Source organism: Ambystoma mexicanum, chromosome 13 (assembly GCF_040938575.1).
Source record: "Ambystoma mexicanum isolate Mex_15411 chromosome 13, UKY_AmexF1_1, whole genome shotgun sequence".
NCBI lineage: Eukaryota > Metazoa > Chordata > Amphibia > Caudata > Ambystomatidae > Ambystoma > Ambystoma mexicanum.
This window is the reverse complement of record NC_090938.1, coordinates 510,717,926-510,738,464: the sequence shown is the minus strand read 5'-3', so window position 1 is coordinate 510,738,464 and position 20,539 is coordinate 510,717,926. Positions and strand designations below refer to the sequence as shown.

At 44.4% G+C, this 20,539-nt stretch overlaps 1 protein-coding gene across 4 annotated transcripts in view; it reads right to left on the bottom strand.

Moving 5' to 3' along the window:
* Positions 1-16,258, bottom strand: part of LOC138521404 (serine-rich adhesin for platelets-like) — a 282,350-nt gene extending 266,092 nt beyond the window's left edge. The window contains exons 1-2 of one of the 4 annotated variants that reach the window (XM_069634192.1): positions 16,126-16,245; positions 15,082-15,120 (exon numbers count right to left, since the gene is read on the bottom strand). The gene's annotated coding sequence lies outside the window, so the exon portion shown is untranslated. Of the gene's footprint in view, positions 1-15,081; positions 15,121-16,099 lie in introns of all 4 variants that reach the window. The other 3 variants (XM_069634194.1, XM_069634193.1, XM_069634195.1) reach the window with 3 other exon arrangements.
* Positions 16,259-20,539: the final 4,281 nt, after the last annotated feature.

The following is a 20,539-nucleotide window of genomic DNA, read 5'->3' as shown; positions in this document are numbered from 1 at the left end:
ACAAACAGCACACTGCACCACACCAGAGAGTGGACTACTGGGTGATTTGGGTGCCCTCCCCTCCGATGTGCCCTCTGTGAAGACATCATGAAGGAGGACACAGACAACAGATTACAGCTTAAAAACAAATGATTTTGTTAACTTAAATGTCAGGATGATTGAACGCCCTTTGCTAAGGCGGGATTACCCTACCTAAATAAAACAAATGAAAGTCTGCGTCAAAGGGCCTCATTTCAAGTTGGGCTGTAGCCCTTAAATGTAGTGCTAACGGTATTACCTCTGCATTTAATGGCTGGCCCTATCACCAGTTGGGCACTAATGGACTGTTTCACCTCCAGGTTTTTCCTGGAGTTGAAAATCCCATTTAGTGCCCTGTTTTTAGCTGCATTACCGCCGGCTGTATTAGCCCGCATTATTAGTGCTGAAAATGCCCCATTGGATCCAATGTACCCAATCGGGAATGGGGATTTACCGTTAACGCCAAACCTGTGATCCGGCGGTAATACTGCCTGACCGGTGGATGCTGAAGCTATTACAGTTGGGCGTTATTACAACCGGGATACCGCCCAACTCATGATGAGGCCCAAAGGAATCTGTCTGAGTCCAAAACCTATGCTTGCCCTCACAATTAATTCTATACAATGTGTAGGAATGTCAGAAACCAAAAGAAAATAGTGTTCAATACAAAGGTCTGAGCTTCCAGCTCCCTTCCCCAAGTGTAAAGCAGTTCCACAAAAAGTCTTAAAGTTACCTTCTTTGGATTCAATAAGATATAGTTTTAACCAAGGCTTGGGGATGCCGACCCCAAGTTGCAAGCCACAAAACACAAGGGAACCTTGAGACTCCATCTTCACCACGGTAGATGTCTCAAATCTCAAGGGTTCACTTCCTCAAGTGCAATTTGGTCGAACAAGACAGTTCAAAAGGAAAGCTCCTTGCTCCCGTTTAACTTCCACAGTTTTGTTGTTTCCAATTTTCAAAGATTCCTTTTGGCAGCTAGTAGTTTTCATAAATGTTGAAAATAATATCACTTTCTGTGGTTTAAGTTTAAAGTTCCAATATAAATTCAACTTCAGGGTTTATTTGTTTATTCTTCAGAGGTTAGTTCAATTTGAAGCACAACATGTGATAAATTGCTTGTTCGTTGGAGTTAAATTCACTGGAGAACTCAGCATGTAAAGGTTTGCTTAAATTTACGGTCCCGTTCCTTCTCTGGCTTCGAATGGCTATTGGTTCTGGTAGTTCGCAAAGCTTTAGTTTAGTTTGATTTTCAATGATGGTGAATTTCACTCGTAACTTAGTTTTTCATTGTCTATTGTTAAAGAAGTGTTGTTTGTTCCACTTTAAATGCTTCTGTAATTGTCTGATGTAATTGTTGAAAGACAAGGATACAAAGTAGCAGAGTGGTCCTGCGGGATGAAGTTGCACATTCGAAAGTCTCTGTGAAATGTTTTGAATTTTGAAAGATATTTCAAGCGGAGATCAAAGGAAACCGTGATAAGGAAAGACATTGAAGTGGAAAGTGACATTTGTGAACTGAAAAATATGCCAAGAGGGAAAAAGTAAAATATAAGAACTTTGGAAAAAGGCAAAGAAGGCAAGTGAAAGAGAATAAGAACTAGAAGTACCAAGAGGCATTTGTGCTGCAAGAGAAGATAGTGAATTGAAGGATTGTTGAAAGAGAGGTCGAAGTGGTCATGCAGAGGTCTATGTAAATTCCTTGCAGTCTCGAAAGTCTTCAACAGTGAAAAGATATATGAGATAAAACGTGGGGAAGGGAACGCCCACGAAGGAGAGACAAGCTCATGCACAGCAGAGGGAAACCTGTGCAGAACTGTGAGACATTGAGTATTGATGGCATGGCGGTCAAAGCCTAAAGAAGTAGTTGAACTACCAGAAGTGGAAAGCCTAAGGTTGAATTGTACCAGTAAGCCAAAGTGTGCAAGACTGACAAACCGTGCCATCCACGCATTGTTTGTTTTTTGAGAGACTCGCTAGACCCCGTGGGGTTGAACCTGGGGAAGGGAATTGGTGTTGAAGCCATTCTGACTGTACGACGTCCTTTCATCGCCTGCAATTGCAACGCCAAACATTTCAAAGTGTATATTATAACGAAAACATTCATCAAATTTTTTAGGGGGGGTGGGAAAGGGCAGATAAGGGGTTGGGGGGTAGGGAATAGGTAAAGATGGGTGGGAGAGGGGGGTAACCCCTCCAAAAAAAACATTTCCATTAACTTTTTCGTTAGAATGTACACGTTCTAATGCCTGGCGTTGTAACTGCAGGAAATGAAAGAACATGGAACCCATTCTGACATTTCCTTTGAGACAATATTTTAATTTTGTATTCCCTTAACATATTTGTTATTCTAAGAAGGAAGGCACGGTTGGGTTTTCTTAGTATAGGCCTCTTTATTTTTACCAGACAGACATGGACGTATTTGTTATTGTTTAATGGTCGACATTACTCCCATTTTAGAGTTAGGGCTAGTTAGGAATTCTACCATCCCAATCAAAAGTGTAAATAAAGGTTTTCGAAACTTGTATCCATTGCGTCTGCGTCTACTGCTGGATACCATGCCTTCTTCACAATTGTAATACAGAAATTCTTTCGGGTTGGTTGGAGAAGAGTCTAAGGGTTGTAAAATAACATTTTAAAAAGGCAATCATGACTGTGAAAACTGGAGCAAACATTTCTGGGATTGTGATGTCCTGTTTTCTTATTATTGACATTGTATTTCCCCAAAAAGAGGATGCCACTGGGAGGGGGTAAGGGAGGGGTCCTTGTTGGTGGCAAAACAATCTTATAGACGTAGGTTTTGAACTTTTGAGTTAGCATTGCAAATCCTTTTGATTAAGTATTGAATGTGTCCAAAAATATACAAGTAGAATCATTTCATCATCGCACTCGCTTCCGTCTTCCACTCAAGGTTCTGTTGCTAATACTTTACACTCGATTGCTTTGTTGTCATTTGAATTGCATCTGTTATTCCGCTTTTTGTGCATTATATTTAAATGTACGTGTGATCTGGCTTCTCCCCATCTGTCCTTTTTGGTTTCCTTCTATACTCCTGCCCACTCTCTATGTTCCTGATCTCTTTTTCTCTTATCTGTTCCCAAACCTCCTTATGCAGCCTCTCGATGTCAGTCCTTCTCTCTACTTGCTCTAAAGGTTGGCTCACTCTACCCCCCTTCCATTAATTCTTCGTCATCGCTGTATTCTTTTTGCTCCTCTCTTAAAGCTCATCTGATGGAATCTACTTAAACTGACATTGTAAACCTGCTTCTGCACTTTATCGTTCCATTGTTCATTTTTGTTCTGCTTTTTGTTGAAAGCGCTACATACATTTAATAAATTAAATGAATGGCAGAAGGTTAATAGTATCCCTTCATGAGGCTCGAAGGGAAGAGCAGACAGCACATTTAGTACAAAGGGGAGAGTCCACGTTGGAAGGGTAAACTGTACTCTTTTGAGTGTGCGCTCTCTATTACCTTAAAATGAGTAGTCAGCATTTCCAGAGGTGCAATGGGAACCCAACTGGCCCTGCATGCTCTGATACCTGTTAACGGTGCCTGTAAGGTTGAGTAATCAAGACCCCAATCCAGAAACCGCCCAACTGAATTCTAATACTTTTACTAGGTTACACATGAGTGGTTCAAGACTGTACTCTTTGCACATTGGAGAAAGGAATGGTCAGTGTCTGACATTAGCCTTGCGGATAGGTGAACATCTGGACCTTTGGGTAGCTAAAGCCAGATATCAAGAGGGACCCTATCTTTCTAGGTATAACCTTTCAGCGGCCAGGCCAACAGCTGGAGTCCCCTCAGGGTTGAGGCAAGAAGCGGGGGCTAACTCTGGGGACAGGAGCCTAGAGGAAATGGAAGGGAACCTACTACCAGCTTTAGCAGTAGGGGGGGGGAACCATGGTTTCCTCAGCCAGAAGGTGGCCACCAAACTGGCAAGTGCCCCTGTCCTGTCTTAGAATTTGGATCTATACTGTCTGAATGAGGGGAGAGGCAGAAAGGTGAAGAGGAGAGCTGTGGCACATGAGGAGGAAAGGGCATCAGTGCTCAGAGCTAGGAGTGCAGTGACCTTGACATGTAACTTGGATGAAATGTATTGTTTGGCAGATCTGGGTGAGGTGACTGGGGGAAACTCATGGATGGGACTTTACAGTTTGAGCCACTGAGACAGGCAAGCCCTAATCCGTGATAACATTAAAATCTTCCTTGAATAATAGATTTAAGCTGCATCGCAATGCACCAGTAGATGAATTACCAGCGGGTTCAGGTTTTGCCTTGCCCCTGGCACCACAAAGGCGACTGCGTTCCTCATCCTTCACAACCATCAACCATTGTCATGCTACAGCCCAATCCTTCTGCAGGGCATCTGACAATCTGGTCTGCAGTTTGTGCACTAGTGTGGAGACAAGGATTTCCTTCCCTCTCTGGTAATGAAAAGCCCTACAATAATGTTTGGGATCAGAGAGAATTTCTTCATGATCAACAAACAACTGTACTTGTCTAGGAGTCTGCACACAGAACTCATGACCACCCGTGCACAGTGTAGAGATGGGGCACGGATGAGCCAGTCTTCCAGTTAAAGATGAACACTAATTCCCTGGCTGTCTGACATCGCTACCACAGGAGCCAACCCATTTGTAAAGATTCTTGGTGTCGAATGCAGGCCAAAGGGAAATGGTAGTGGGCTTTTCCCACTGCAAATTCCAAAAATCTTATGTGCCTTTGGAAGATGGAGTTGTAGAAATATGCGTCCATGTGGTCGATGGACATGAAGAATTCACCTTTGGATATCATCGGTCTAATCCCCTGAGCGTCTTCATCTTGAAGGGGTATCCTTGATGCATTTGTTGACTCTTCATATCATATCTACAAAGCGCCACCATTCCAGGAGACTTTACAACAAGGAATAGAATGAAATATATCCCCTTCTGACCTGGGGCAGGTGCGATTGTGTTCTTCAGTAGGATTGTCTGGATGACCCCTTCGAAGTGCAATACTCTTCTGGGGATACTTGGGCCATAAGGTGACCACACAAACAGGGCACGGGTGGAAGTGAATTGAACTCGATGGCCTATCCTTTTTGAACAATGGCTCGGACCCAGGCATCTCCTACTTCATCCTTCATCTTCCCAAACTTTGCCGTACTATTGAACAAGCCCCCATTGCTGATGAGTGGTGTGGTTCTCAACTCCTGCAGTCAGGAGGATGCAGGGCTGTGGCAGTGCTAGCTTTCCGCTTAGTGGGCTTGAAGCCCACTGTGATGAATCCAATGGAGTCACCACTGATACCCCAGCAGTGACCTGGCATGTGGCCAGAGGACGGCAGCCGCTACCTGATCTAGACCCTGGGGGTGGTTATATGAGGGAGGATCACATGGGGGGAAGACAACCTCTGGGGGGAAGTCATGGCTTCCTTGGATGAGAAATTGTATCCTCCATTTGACTAATCCACTCATACCAAATATCCACATGGCCTATTGCCATACCTCTACACCTTCCCCTTGAAGGAATAGAAAAGAATTTTCACCAAAGACTATATACCAAACTCCCAACATTGGTTTACCATGTGGAAGTAACAAGTGTGCCTGCATCAGTTCCATGTATTTATCATCCAGAACTGCTTTGCCATGCAAGCATGTTGAAAGTGATTATCGAAACTCTTTTCATCAAACATCAACGATGGACTCATTTTACCAGAGATACCCAAATAATGGGACAAGTAAGAGGAGAATAGCAGTGCAGAGTGGAAGAAGCTTCCAACCCAGTGAGCACTCTAGCTGTTGGCTGAAAATACCTATGCCTGGGAAATGTAAAGACTAGCAGTCCAGTATCAAAGGCTGATGCTACTGTTGGTGAGGGAATGGTCCGCCTCTCATTGAAACTCGAGGTCCGGAACAGGTGTGGCGGAGCTGTGTGGCTCAGAGCAGAGGAAGAAAGTAAACACTGCTTGAAGGGGACGCACTACAGAGACACTGGGAGAAAGGAAGAGACTCCTGGGCATTCACCGACTGCCAAAAGCAGACCCTTGCCTGCAAGAACCCATGCTGAAACCGGCATGCTGAAGGGAAGCAGCGGGGGACCAGAGGATGCCGAGCAAGCAGTCACAAGGGAAAGCAGGAAGAGTACCTCAAGGAGTAAAATCGAAGAGTGGCATTCCCATGGAGCCAGCAGCACTGGGATGTTAGGCTCCCCTTGCACGTGTGCTCCGGAATACATTTTAACAAAGAGGGAGACCGGAGCTTGAGCAAGATAGACCTGAGACAGTCAGCCAACACCCTGAAGAAGGAGAGGGAGTTGGGAACTCTAATATGATGGATGCGGTTCTGAAGCTGTGGTCAAGACCCATCCAGGCCCAGAGAACAATGATTCCCAAGTTCCCCATAGAAAACCACCAAACCTGATCCCATTCCCACCAGAGATAGTTTGGAAGAAGGGGCTAAAGCCCAATAAAATGTCAAGGGTGGTGTTAGTAGGTAGTGGTGGTAGGAGGATGATCTCCTTCGGTGATGGCTGGAGAGAGGAAGAGAAGCAGCTGGAGAAGAAGCTGAAGGCAGACTGGAGCATAGCAGAGCCCCTGAAGCCTGGGGAGAACAGCAGGCTGTAAGAGAGGCCCAGAGGTCTTGGGTAAGGAGGAGACAGGGGGTTATTGGGAGTGCCCAGGGTGCTGGGTAAAGACAGGCCCGGAAGGAGGGGGGAATCAAGAACCCAGTGGGATGGAAGGAGCGAGACACAGAAGGCTGGGGGGGGGATATGGTCAAAGAGATTGGGAAATTATTGACCCAGAGGAAATCTCAAAAGAGTGGAGTGAAGAAGGTGCTCATCGGGGTGAAGGAGGTGCCTAAAGGGGTGAAGAAGAGAGGGATATTAGGGAACTGGAATATCTGAACTGCTCTAAGCGGGTGTCTAAGGGGTGAAGAAGGAGAGAGTGATAACAGGGAATAGGAAAGCTGGATTGTTCTAGGGGAGATGCCCACTGACATGCAGTAGGTACCCAAAAGGGGTGAAGAATGACAGGAGGAGAAAAGAAAGCTGGTGCAAGAAAGATGTGAGAGGGACAAGGAACGAACCGGAAACAGAGGAAAGTGAATCAGAGTGAGCAGAGGAAGTGTTGTATGAGGTGGAGGAGTGGAGAAAAATCTGGAAGTTTGAAGAGGAGTTGTCAGAAAGAAGTGAGGGGGGGAAACCTTGTGTAACATCCAGGAAGAAGTAGAAGGAAGTCAAGATGTGGAAGCGAAGAACGGTAAAGGAGTAGGGGAGGAGATAGTACCATATGGTGTAAACGGGAATTTTGTTTAAGAGAATGTTGTAGACCCAAAGACAAAAACGGTTCCGTCTAGAAAAATAGCTAACAAAGAAAAAAGCTTTGTGGGAGAGAAACTTTAGGCAAGAGGCCAGGAAGGAAAGAGGGATTGGGGCAGGTGGCTTGAGAAGCAGAACCCTGAAAGAGGATGGAAGTGGGGAACATAGGGAGACCACTGTCCCTGGTTTAGGGCAGCCTCTGGTCATTGTCTGGCTCCAATCCATCCTAGAAGAACTGCATTTCATGACCTCACTTTCAGACTCCACCCACAAGCTCAAGTATGGGATTAAGGGCCAAGGGGAAAATACCCTGAGAACTGTGGAAATTAGGGTGTGGGAACCCTTAAACCCCTGACTGTGAGCTAAAAAGTAATGTGTGGATTTGCTGGGGGACATCCGGGGCACTGGCACTGGCAGAACTTTAGTTTGGAACATTTTTACTCTCCCGAGAGACACTTCGTTTTATAGAGCACTACCACACTGAGGGGAAGAACAATCCTGACGAAGTTTAATCCCACTATCTGTTTATTTTGGCCAATCCTGTGCACTTTAAGTAATACAACCCTTTGTGAACTCAATTCCATAATCTGGCCTGTTTGTCGATCAATGTCTGCTATGTGACAAAAGGCAATCAAGGATTTCTAGGGAAGACTAGGGATGATTTATAGAACTGGGAAAAATACAGAGTGAAGGGATTAAATACAAATGTTAGAAAGATGGCATAGACTCTAAATGTGAGGCAGACCAATACATGTAGAAGTGTAAATGGGTATTTAGCAACAACAGTGACATGTTCAACTATGTTGATTTAGGTTACATCACAGACAATGAGAAGAGCTTGAGTTATGTTGATTTATACCATGCACCGTTACCACCCAGTGGCAGTCTCCAGGTGCTCACGTGGCTTTGCAGGAAAGAGGACAGGGTTAGTTACTGAGAGTAGAGGGATAGGATAGGTCCAGAACCAGGGGGAACTGGCATCTGTGTGTGTTGGCTTGCAGATGGTTGTTTGCATGCACTGGTTTGTTGTATCCATAAGGTTAAGGCTCAATGCCTGGTATATTTGTTGTAATTGAACATCTCTTATGTTGGGTGTGCATTTGTGTGTTTTATGTGTAAATTGGCTGGTATTTAAGGTTGTGGTTGAGCACGCTGGCTTGTGTCTGTGTAAGGGTGAGGTCCAAAGACTAGGTTCTTTGTGTGTGAGTGTCGGTTGTGTTGGGTGTGTGTTTTATGTGTTAAATTGGCTGGTATTTAAGGTTATGGCAGTGCACACTGGCTTATTGTGTCCACAGGGGTAATGTCCAGTGCCTGGGGTTATTGTTGTACGCAAGTGTTAATTATGTTGGGTATGTCTTTGTGGGTAGTTTGGCTAGCCGATGGGCATGTATATTACAGGGAGGTGTGGTTAGTACTTTGAGTACTCTCAAAGTTCTTCTAGGTGGCTAATCCTCACAATTCTATCTAAATGTGTTGCATGGCTAATTTCACAGTTGTATCTAAATGTGTTGCATGGCTAATCTTCATAGTTCTATCTAAATGTGTTGCATGGCTAATCTTCACAGTTCTCTCTAAATGTGACACATGACTTATTTCACCATCCTACCTAAATGTGATTGCTATCTGGAAAAAATGTTTTTAAACCATCCTTTGATTGATGCCCACCATTTCACAATGTCATGTTGTTTATGGTGGTATTTTGGATACCACCTTTTTGGATTTGATTTCCACTGTTGCTGGACCAGCTATGTCTGCTCCTTCTTTTAAAGCAGCATGCTTCCATAGTCATGTACAGATGTAATGCAGAGTTATCAGGAATTGGACTGAAGATAAGCAGTGTACCTCCCCATTCTACTCCCTAAAATAAGTCAAATACTCCCCAAACAAATGAAATGGGTAGTAATAGTGTGCAGATGTCTGTCCTTTCATGCCACCTGTTTTGCATACAGGGGATTTATATTTATATTTTATGCGTATTCGCATCCGGGAAAGGCAGTCTGACCAATCAGAATCCATCTTTCCCAGGCGCATTCTGCCTTCACTGCCCACAGCGGTTGAAGAAAAAAAAATGTAAAACAAAAATGCCCAATGCCATTAAAATAGGAAAGGGACTAGGTGCCTTTTCGAATGAAGGCTGACATTTCTGGACATGTTTTTCATGGCCACCGTCATCCGAAAAGAGACCTAGCCCCTTTTCAGTTTTATGGCGGTGTCCATTTTTTAAAACTTTTTTTTCTTTCCGACCGGAGATGGACTTGCGCTGAGCTCATCTCCCATCGGAATTGAAAAAAAAAGAAAACTATATGCACACTGGGGCGGACACAAGATTTAACGTCCTCTAGCCCGAGCTGAGGCCCGAGCGACCAAAACTCGGGCTGGCAGCCCATTAAATCCTGTGTCTGCCCCGTCGCCGGGGCGTGAAAGTTATATTAAGTGCTTTCCCCAAAGCGCTTGTACATAATAGATCAAAAAACAGTACAAAGCATGCAAATTACGTCAGAGGAAAACTAGACAATAGAACACAGAAAATTCAAGAAGAAATAGGAATAGGAAATGGTCCATAAGTAGAGCGCAGAAAATAGCAAGAGAAGAGACAAAGCGAATGCCCAGTGGGAGAGCATTACAATTTTTAGGGGCTAACAACGAAAAAGCTCATACACTGGATTGGGTGCAGGGTGGTCGAGGTACAGAAAGGAGGAATAAGGAGGCAGAAGGAAGAGAACGAGGGGGAGTGTATAGAGAAACTAGAGAAGACACATAGAGAGGAGTGTGGCAATGTAAATATTTATAAACAAATACATATGAAGTGAAACAAAAATGTGAAGGCGGAAAGCGAGCCAACAAAGACAGATAAAAGTGGCAGAAATAGAAGAACGGGTGGAGGATGACAAGGAAGGTGAATAGAGGCATTAAAGATAGACTCAAGTGGAACTAAAGCATAAGCAGGAAGGTCGACAAGAAATGCAGAGCAGTAATCAAGATGTGAAAAAACAAGAAGAGGTCATAAGAATTTTGGTAGCATGGAACATAATAAATAGGTGGATTTTATCATGCTAATGTGGAGGATTTAACCAGGCTATAAATGTGAAATTAAAATTTCTATTTTATTTCTGTAGTCTTTCTCTCAGATGAGGGCAGGTGTGAGGAAACTTGTAAATCATCATAAAACATAAAAGTGTGGAAATCTAGGAAAAAGCTGCATCCTGAAAATTGGTTGGCGGATTTGCGAACGCTTGTCATTTTGAGAGGTCTCAGGCATCTAGACTTCTTCGGGAAAATGAATATAGTGAGAATTGGGGGTCCTTTAATGATTTATTTGGATGAGGTGTAGGTTTGGCATTGGGGCATAATAATGACAAGAGGTTGGGTGGGAGGGGAGGATGTCTCGTCTTTGTCCTTTGTATGTGTGTTGTGTCCATTTTTGGGGCTTAGAGGTGGGAATTTATTGTGATGTTATTTTGTGTTCTGCTTAGCTTATTTGATGGAATTATATGTACATGGTTATGTATAATTTGTTCTCACTTGAATGTTTTTTAATTATATTCTTGGAATAACTGTTAAATAAAGATGGGGAAAAAAGTGAGCTTGCGAGAGTCAAAAATGGCCCTATGGTTTCTAGCCCGAGAAGAGAAAGGAAGATGAGACAGAGGGAAGAAGATCGGAACAGAAGCAGCGGTAACAGAAGGCGGGTGGACTATAAAACCTCTGGTCTTGAGGATTGAGATGTAAGGAGTGTGACAGAAGCCAAGTTTGAAGAATAGAAAGACAGTGGATGAAGGATGCCTGAAAAAGACAAGAAAGAAAAGAAAATGTGTGTGTGTGTGTCATCTGCATAAAAGTGACATTAAACCCCAGAAGAAGCAATGATTTTCGATAGCGGCAAAATATAAAGAGAGAAGAGTAAAAGTAATGTACCTATGACCGATCCCTGGGGGACATCAAAGTGTAACAGATGAGCAGCTGAGGATCAGCCCACCCAGGAGAATGAATGTGTGCAGTTTGAAAGATAGGAAGAAAACCAGTGAAGAACAAAGCCCAAGATCCCCAAAGCAGAAACAAGAATAGAGTGATCTACTGTGTCAAATGCTGCAGAAATGTCCAGCAACGCCAGCACAGAGGAAAGTTTAGAGTGATGAGCCAGAAGAGAATTTGTGACATAGACAAGTGATGTTTCAGTGGAATGAAACCAACTAGTAAAGAGATAAAAAAAAGTTGTGTGAATTAATAGTTTGAAAATTGAGAGTAAGCTACCTTATAGCAACATATGTCTGTTGATATAGAGGAATTACTCAATTCAAATAAAGCATGGATTACAACAATAAATCCTTTTAAAATTACAAATATATTTCCAATTCAAAAGAAGAAATATGGCAACCAAACAGGGGCTATTTAAGAAACACAACGAAGCTCATTGTATACAAATAAGTAATTTAGCGTTGTTTACATACACGTAGACGGCTTCCCGACACCTAATTCCCGTTATTTGCAAATTGGAAAGGCAAAAGGCAGCAAGCTTTTAATTTCAATTGTGAACACTGTGCATCATGCGGGCATGGTAAGCAGTGTTCACAATTACAATTAAACCCTGCCCAACATGCTCGCATATCGGGCAGGGTTTAATTGTGAGCATGGCAGGCAGTGTTTACAATGGATCCTTATGGAGTCTGCCTGCTTTATGCTGGTGCATAAAGCTGGTGCACCCCATAGGGATCTCCATCATTTGCACCAGCATGAAAATCCATGCCGGTGCAAATACTGGAGAATTTGTATCGCAGAGAGGAGGGAAGCAGCGGAACGGTGCTCTCCGCCATTCAAATGAATGAAAATGGAGGGTAATGTTAACGCAAAGTATAAAAGCCGCACAGCTTTTACACCTTCCATTAACATTAGGCCCCCATTGAAAATGAGCTCCAATGTGTATTGTACTGTATTCTAGATGTCTCTCAAGGCATTCAATAAGCAGTGTTGCATAGCAGTTTGCCATGCAATTCTGTAGGTTTGCTAATTAAATGAACACGCGTGTAGCAAACTTAGCTATTTAAGTTGCCCTTTTCAATAAAAGCACAGCTCACCCTGCATGCCTTTCTTGCCCATGGTGCTCTCTTCGCCCTCCTTTCTCCGTTCACTTCAAGGGCTCATGGAGGGAAAGTGCAGCAGTAATCATCTCCGCCACTCTTAAGTGCCAAAGGCATGTGTAGGAGTGGTAGGCAAGAATGTCTTTTTCATATAATGGCAAAGCAGAAGTAATAGGGATGATACTTTTATTAAGCTTTCTATATCCGGTCTGGCAAAGACCAGTAGGTGTCAACTTTATATCTTTTAAAAAGACAGTCCTGCATTTTCATTGCTAAAATGTAAGTTGTTACATAATGCATAGTTACAGTATTTTTGCTGTTTAGGTTACTGTATCTGCATTTCATAGTACCAAATATATTTCATTTTGTTTGGTAAGATGCATCATGTTCACTAGTGAACTTTTGAAAATGTACATGATCGCATGATTGAACTTTTGATGCCAAACCTAGTTCTGTAACCTGCAGGTTGCATAAATCTTGCAACTGGTGCTTAACACATGACCGAACCCTACTCCTTGACATTCTATATTATCACCCTGTTGCTTTATACAAGGAGCCCTGAAAGTGAGATGTCCCCAAACTACAATATCCACCTAGTTTGGCCAGTTCCCTGCCTGCTACGCAATACGCTCGACTTAGTCTTTCGTTCCTCCTACATAATGAATATGCAAAGGGAAGTAAATGCTTATGCAAAGTAGTGATCAATAGTTCCATCCAGTCTGTACATCTACAGATCTACTGCAATATCAAACACTGTAGTTAGCCTCTAGAGCTCACTTTGCTTCATGATTGTATTATATATTACCACCTGCAGCAGACAGCTGGCCAAACTGTTTTCAGAGCCTTTTTATCATATCAATTTATTCATGTCCATTCATGAAGAAAACCTTTTAAATTTTACAGACACTCATCTATGGCTCGCAAAGTCTTTTTGCACAGTCAAGTAGATTTTATGAAGAGCGAGTAGCATTTACAAGAGATGCTTGAAACTTGTATTTAGCATTTACTTTGTTTGCAGTAAATGGCAAATAATTGTTTCACTGTGAATGGCTGTGACAGCAGTGTGCCAAACACAAATCATGTTTGTAGTGACATACACCATTTTACAGAAATCACATTTTAAATGTGTTGTCCTCCATTGCTTTGGGCCGAGTGCATTTCTCTCTGGTTGAATAGGTAAACTAAGTTAACCGACATGTAGGTCTAGCTAAAGTTTAAAGAATTTGCAAGGCCTGAATCCTCTCCCCAATGTCTTAATTCAGCGGTATGCAAAACTGCTGTATTGTTGGTCATTTCATGTCTTTGGTACAAATAACCTCTGCTGACATTAACAATATTAGTACAAAATTGCTAATCAAATGGGCTGTTTGCTAATCAAAAACACTGTAATTAGCAAACTCTGCTAATCCATTTTTTTAAACTAATTTATGCCTTGGTCTCTTCTATCTACCCCCTAAAGCATCCCTTTTTTGTTCTACACATTATACGTTATTTAAACTATCCAATCCCAGAAAATGTGAAAAAAGGCATTATTATTGTACAGAGCTTTCAAGCTATGCTATGTCACCTATTGAGACCTCCATCCAGCCCTGGTGTTATTATTTGGGTGGGGGTTCAACACGCTAACGTCAGAAAACCTTTGACACTTCCAAACCACTATGGGGGCGATCTGGCATAGTATAAAAGATCCCAGACATAACAAATGGCAAAACATTGCAATAAATTCCATTAGCTTTTCTGTGGGTTTCCAATGTAAAGCTGAGAAAAGGAGAACAACCTCTACATATATCAGCCTTACAAAACCCTCCATCTATAGACACAGAGTTATGGATTTCAGGAATCTACTTCCCTGACATGACCTGACAGCCCAGTCAGATTCTGTCATTGTTGCACAGCGCCAGAAAGCAACAGAAAGGGGTCATTTGCTCACCTCTCTCCCGGAGTAAAAAGGTATGGCTTTTGAAAGATCTTTCTTGCCCCTCTATTTTTGTATTCCGTGCTTTCACCTGTACAAAGCCAACTCTTGATTCTAGCACTACTGCGAGCGGGTTTGGTGCTCCCATATTATCCCTTTGGTGATCAAGGAGGACTTATTAAAAATGCAACTGGTGAAGAAGCCTCTGCACATCTGAAGCAAGTCCATCACACAGCCATGTACATAGTAATACTAGTGCCACATATCAATGTATCGAAAATGCCTTCATGGAAAATGCTTGGTAGGCTTAATTCCCACTTTAGATGATCAGCATTCCATTTGATCCATTAGCAATGATTACACATGCACCCTACTACCCCAATCTGATCTCCTACTCCTAAAGAGCCCCTTGAACCTTTCCAATTGTTTGTCTGTTGGTTACTATCCCCTTGCCTTTTTCCTTTCTCCTACAGACCACTGTCGTCTAACTACCCCTGGAGAGTGGCAGGCACCATCTGCCACTATCTCGAGAGCCTTGGTCCCTTAAGACCACTCATTTGGGAATGGGTGCAGTTCAAAAGCGTATTACCATAACTCTTGCGTTCTCGGATTTTAAGTCATCCATGAAAAATGCAATGCATGTTAAATGCAAAAATATAAATAGGACTATATGAGCTAGTCATGCCTGACATGGGACAGCTTGACAGCTATGAATACTAGCCCTGGTCTGCACAACATGTCTGAACCCTTCTTCCCCAGTCCGTTCTTACCTAAAGGTGCCTTGCTACAAGTCCAAAGGTTCATGTGCCCTGGGAAAGGGGAAAAAAAGACCAAATCAGGATCAACCAAAAATATAGAATATTGCCTTGTGCCCATTCATGCCAACATTCCCTAGTCCAGAGGACTGCAATCTCTTGGGCCCGCCAGATGTTTTGGACTAACTGCCATCATCCTTAACCAGCATAGTCAATAACCAGATATCATGGGAATTGTGGTCAAAAACATCTGGAGAGCCAAAGGTTGCAGTGCAGACCCCTGCCCTAGTCTGTTAGGTAGATGGAAGTACAGTTTTCTATTTTCTTTGCATTCTGGAACTTGCAGTCATAATTCCTCTCCACACCCCATCCCAATATACATCTAGGACTAAAAGTCCCCAGAATTCAAATCTGCAGATAGAAGGGGGCATGCTACATTCCCTCAGCATATGACACTCTACACCACACCACACGTTGTCTGACCAGGTACCCGAGTACCTGTCAACTTGCTCTCATTTGGCGGGTTTCAGCGTCCTTAGACTTTTCACCCTTTAAAAAAAAGCCAAATAGATTTCAGTAAAATCATCCTCCCACACCTCAAATCGCCCTCATTTGGCAGGGGATCACCCAGTCGTTTTAACCCGCAACCCTTTTGCCTTCTATACACTTCAAATGTTTCACCCAGACCAAACCGTCACATTTCCTGGAAAAAATAGTTAATTGCAAGCGCGATATTATGGTCCTAGTATTTTTGCTTGTCAATTCTAGAACTACATGTCCCAGAATGCGCAGGCAAAGGCAACAACGGGTGGTGCTGACGTCTGACACGGGACAGTGTAGCCCGAGGGGTATGTAGACCCACTGACTCAAACTCTAACGTCACAGACTAGGCGACCCGCCCCTCAAATCCCCATATCCGCAAAACCCGACAGTCTCAGAGAACAAATCGGATGCATTAACTGTCATAACGAACCCGGAAGTTAATTGCGGCATCAGGACTCCCCCAGAGAAGAAAGAAAGAGAAAAGACCCACCCGAGTCGGCGGAAACAGGGCCTCACCTGGCCACACTCTGCTGCTTAGCCGGGGTCACTCTGGCAGCCGGGCTCCTCTGCCCAGCTCAGCGTTTTGTTGCAGGAAGGGGAAGAAATGAAAGTGAAAGTTATATATTTTTTTCTCCCGTGCCTGCGTTTGGTGGATAGGCCTCAAGGTGGCGTCTGACAGCCAGCACATTGAACTCGGCCTGAAGGGGATTTTTGATGGGATTGAGGCAGGCTGTGGAGAAAAGAAACTGCAGAGGCTTGGTTCGTTCACGACAGACCAGTTAAGCCTGAAAGGTCACGCAACGGGGCGATCCCCCACTCCGCCCCCCTTGCCTCCACCCTGCACATAATAGTAAAAGCAATGAGTCAGGGTCTTATCAGATCATAATCCACACAGAAACAGTGGCAAAGTTTGGAAACACAAAGATCGCAGTTTATTGCAGCACAGAAATCGGGGCAGTCCCAGCCACATCAGTAAACAAGATTATAACCCAAAGACCCGTGCTGTTAAATGTTGTGTTGGCATTATCTCAGCTTGTAGCTTCGGCACAGTATGCATGCATATAAATCAGACGGCAAATGAAGCAGGAAACAATGATGGCATGTCTGGCTGTAACTTTATTCAGGTGCAAACTGAACTCACAGCAGTAACCCTGTCTCCTTTCCCATGTGGGTCGCATCCTACTCATTAACTGTAATAAACAGAGGACTGTTCCTCTTAGTAAATAAACAACAATAAAGGTAGGACATTACATCTCCCCCTCACTAAACAGAACATGACAATGTAAATTGAGTTCCTCAATCCACCTGGTGGGCCTTCTGATGACACTCTTGGACGGACTGCATGTTGGTGAGGACAGTCTCGAGATTGTCATGATTCCTGTCGGGAAGCGCTTCTGGGATTTGTGGAGACGCCATTGACAGGTGCCGTTACGTTCGACGGCCGTTGGGAAGCACCGCTCTAGTGTTTTTCCAAGATGGCCGCCGATGTTATTTAGTGTCGGGCTCGAGCAGCGTTTCTTCGCGTTGCACCTTCTCTGCTTCTCCCGGCTCGAAGGTTACGCTGTTCACCCCCGCGTTCTGGCTAGTCTCCCCTCCATTGGACTTTCTTTTGTTATTTCCCGCTTGCTCGCTTACCGGTACCCTGACCGGTCTCTCTGTGATCCCTCCTCTCAGCTTGGCTCCTTTGGGCTCTCCCTCATTGGCGCCTTGGCCTTACCATTCTTTGGTCCTGTGTGCTCCTCTTCATTCCTCTGGATAACCCTGTTTTCTCTCCTGGTATATTCTCCTCATCCTCGCATTCTCTGGAGGTGATTCTGCTTACCTGGGATTTCTCCCCCATTGTTCATCCGTCACTCTCTGCTCTTCAAGTTTGTTACTCCGATCATCCTCAACATCCCAAGACATCACCTCGGGCATCTTCCTGTTCCGGACTCTCATCGCAGGGTTTTTTCTGCCGTTGAGGCTTTTTCCCTGTTCAGGAGCCGGCTTCCGGGAGTTCCCGCTGTTCGGTTCCCCAATCACCCGACAGCGTGGCATCCCTGGAAGCTCGCCCCTACTTACGTCAAAGAAAGGAGGGCAAGAAAGACGGCAAGGATCCAGCTCGAAGACGCCCAGGAAGAAGGTCGGTGGCACAAGACTACCCTACGGATACCTCAGGTGAGGAGGAAGGGAGGGAAGCCTTAAAAGACTCTGACAAACCTGATAGCGTGCAACGCCAGAGAACACAGATGGCTTCTCTGGAACAGTACCAGGAATTGGTAGCCGCCATTCAGGGGCTTATGGTAGAGGTGCAATCACTTAGATCCGAAAACCAATCATTACGGCTGCAGGTAGCAGCTCGTGAGGAGACCCGTGGAGACCTACCTCCTCTACCATTATCTTGTGGAAAGTATGATGGCAATCCGAAGTTATTGAAGGAATTTTTGGATGCTTGCCGGCTTTATTTTACTTTCCGTCCGTGCACCTATGAGACCACCAAGGCCAAGGTGGGCTTCTTGGTCTCAAATTTAACAGGAAACGCCTTGGCCTGGGCTTCACCACTAGTTCTACAGTCTCATCCAGCTACCTTTGACTTTGATCAGTTTTTACAACTGTTAAAGACCCGCTTTGACCGACCCGAGGTTCAGTATGCCTCATATGAAGCCATCCTTGACATTAGACAGGGCCCCCACAATGTACAGACTTACGTGACTTCCTTCATGCAACTAGCCACAGATGCTGGATGGCCCGATTCGGCCCAACAGACTTTATTTCGTCGCGGCTTACATGAGGACATTAAGGATGAACTGGCACCCATTGCAAGACCCCAGACCTTTCAAGAACTTGTATCACTCGCATTGCAGATTGAATTCAGGTTAAGAGAAAGAAGACAGGAAAGAAGACGTCCACGTCTCCCTCCCTTATCTATCTCACCCAATTCTTTGAGGGATCGTCCGGTTTCCCCCGTTGGAGAGGAACCAATGCAGATCAGTACTACAAGAGGGCCCTTGACAGACCAAGAAAAGAAGAGAAGAAGAGAGTTGGGCCTCTGTATGTACTGTGGTTCTAGTAAACATCTACTTCGAAATTGCCCAGAGGTTCCTCCGCGCCGCCAGGGAAACGAATCTCCCCGAACCTAATCAGGGGTAGGTCCGGGGGTGTTAAAAAGAATCCCTGTAACAACACTTTGCCTCTTCTTCCTAGAGAAGACAATCGGCTGATGGTCTTTCAGGTTAAGTTATGTCGGGATCCTTCTACAATCTGGGAAGCTTTAGCCATGCTGGACTGTGGTGCAGCAGGGAACTTCATTGATGTATCCTGGGCCAGAGAGAACGACGTGTCACTTCGTTTCAAGAATCTGCCCATTCCTGTGGAAGGGGTAGATGGCCAACCTCTGTCTTCAGGACCCATAAATCAAGAGACTCTACCTTTGCAAGTCCAATTGTTTCAGCATCAGGAAGAAATGGTATTCGACATCATCAAGGCTGCACACTTTCCGGTCATTCTTGGTATTCCGTGGTTACGCAGACACAACCCATTGATCGACTGGACGAACAATACCATCCAGTTTCGGTCGTCCTTTTGCCTCAATGAATGCCTAGAGATCGGTTATCTCAAGGCCTCCCCGAACAAGGCGGATCTCCTGTTGACGGCTTCACTTCATATGATCCCAGAACACTATCAAGACTTTTTAGAAGTCTTCCTGGACAAGCAACCACATTCCCTTCCTCCTCACAGAAGAGAAGACTGTGCCATTGAAACCCAACCTAATGCGTCTATACCTTTCGGGAGGATGTATCCCCTATCCTTACCCGAGCGCAAGGCTCTCAAAGAGTATCTAGATTGTAATCTACAAAATGGACTCATTCAAGAATCTAAATCGTCAGCTGGAGCATCTTTGTTCTTCATACCGAAGAAGGGATCATCGGAACTCCGCCCTTGTATAGACTACCGAGGTTTGAATCGCCTTACCATCAAAGACCGATACCCGATGCCTCTTATCAAGGAGATATTGGAAGCCGTACAAGGTGCATCTGTCTTCACTAAGCTTGATCTCAGGGGAGCATATCATCTGCTCCGTATAAGACAGGGGGATGAATGGAAGACAGCATTTAGGACACCACTAGGGCATTTTGAATATCGAGTCATGCCCTTCAGCTTAGTTAACGCACCTGCTGTATTCCAACGCTTTATGGATAAGTTGTTTGCCGATCTCCTATTTTCCTCAGTGGTGGTGTATCTAGACGACATCTTGATATTTTCCTCGTCCCTCCTTGAACATAGAAGACACGTTCGGCTGGTACTAGAACCTCTGCTGGAAAACAAGCTTTTGGTAAAGCCTGAAAAGTGTGTTTTTGAAGCTCCAGCGGTAACCTATTTAGGTTTCATCCTTTCTCACGAGGGTATCCGCATGGATTCCGTGAAGATTCAAGCTATAACCGGTTGGCCAGCCCCCAGAAACGTTAAAGAAGTTCAGCGCTTCCTCGGACTGGCTAATTTTTACCGTCAATTCATTCCTGGATTCTCCGAGAAGGTTCTCCCAATCACCTCACTATTGAAGAAGGGAGTAGCCTTTTCTTGGTCTCAAGAGGCAGATTCTGCATTCCAAGCTCTGAAAGTGGCATTCACCTCGGCACCTATTCTGGTGCAGCCTGATCAGACTTTCCCCTTTATTGTAGAGACGGATGCCCCAGGAGGAGCTATTGGAGCCGCTCTCCTTCAGAAAGGAAAGGATGGTCTAGAACATCCGGTGGCATAATATTCTAAAACCTTGTCTTCCAGTGAAAGGAATTATTCTGTCATTGAGAGAGAGTTGTTGGCGATCAAGCATGCCTGTGAAGAGTGGCGACACCTCCTTCAGGGGGCTATACATAGGTTTACGGTACGTACCGACCACAGTAATCTTCGGATTCTGCAACAGATGGAATGTCGTAATGCCAGACACGCCCGT